Source organism: Morone saxatilis, unplaced genomic scaffold (assembly GCF_004916995.1).
Source record: "Morone saxatilis isolate NCDOM2014 unplaced genomic scaffold, NCSU_SB_2.0 Contig24, whole genome shotgun sequence".
NCBI classification, from domain to species: Eukaryota; Metazoa; Chordata; class Actinopteri; family Moronidae; genus Morone; species Morone saxatilis.
The window spans coordinates 14,134,809-14,136,147 of record NW_023339807.1 but is presented as its reverse complement, the minus strand read 5'-3'; positions in this window follow the sequence as shown (position 1 = coordinate 14,136,147).

Genomic DNA, 1,339 nt, shown 5'->3' with positions numbered 1-1,339 from the left:
TCCTGCTGGGGAAAGAATATATTGATATTTAAAGAGCAAAGTGTACAAAAATGTTGATTCTTGAAATACCACTTTAACTTGACGAAAGTTTATATATATATATATATATGCAGTATCTCACTCAGGTGATTTTACTTCCAGTGTCTTCTTAAAACCTCTGACGGCCAGTTTGGGCTGAAATTTTTGTTGAATGGGTAAACTACTGTATGTGGAAAGGGAAAAAAAACCCTACCTTTTGTTTTACCGTAGAGGTTTTGCTCCTTTTCAGCCGTGAGCATGTGTGCATGTACAGTGTAATGACTGTGGCAGAATTCTATCAATTGTCAAGTTGACAACAAGATTCAAGTGCCTTAATAAACACTTGTGTTTCCTCTTTCCCTTTTTGGAGCCAAAGGGGCCTTATTCTGTCTGATTTTACTGTGAGATGGAACATCATTAGCAAAAAAGAATGTATTACGGTAGGATTTTATTAAAGTACGATTTCTTTTTTTAATTTTGTGATGTTTTACTTTGGCAGTTTGGAAAATGTCCGTTTCTTTCTTTTTTACCTGAAATGCCATTTCAGTAATATTAGACATATTCAATTACTCACTTTTTTGTTAATGAATAGTGTGCAAAATTACTGAATTTGTGTGGGTTTTTTGTCATGCTACATGTCATTGGACTGTTGCCAAGTAACGGCTAATGTAACTAAATGCAATGTGTGTGTCTGATTAATAAATATTCAATGAGTTCAATTTAAGTCTTGCTGTTAAGTGTGTGCTATTTTGTACAGATGTTTAAGGGAAACAATAATAATAACTTCTCTATTCACATTCTCTAGATGCAGTATGACTTCTTCTCAGACTGAATAGCCTTAAAGAGAAAATCCAACCATTGAAACAGTCCATCTTTCAATTCACAGTGTTGTTGTTTTGCACTCTACACCATCCAATGATGGTCATTTTCCATTACAAGTTGCAATCAGTGCATTTCCTTCCTAACTGGTTTTGTAAACACTCCTTCCAGACCTCCACACTGATCCAGTATACTGCTGTATGTACAGTGCAGTGATCTTACTGCCATTACTGTAGCTATACAGTACTACAGTACAGCTACTGTTTAAATTTAAGGAACTTGCTAGAGGCTCAATATGAATCTACACCTCAGTGCCCCCAGGCAATAATTCAATGTTATTCTTCTGAGTGATCAGCAAATTCACTCCCATCCTGTAACACTGGTTTTCTACAAAAATGTATTCCAATTAAGTCCATTTTACACCCTCGTGTATTTTGCTGTCATTCTTATCTTGTATGTCTTGCTCTCAGATCATATTAATAGTCAATTTAAAGTCAATTTT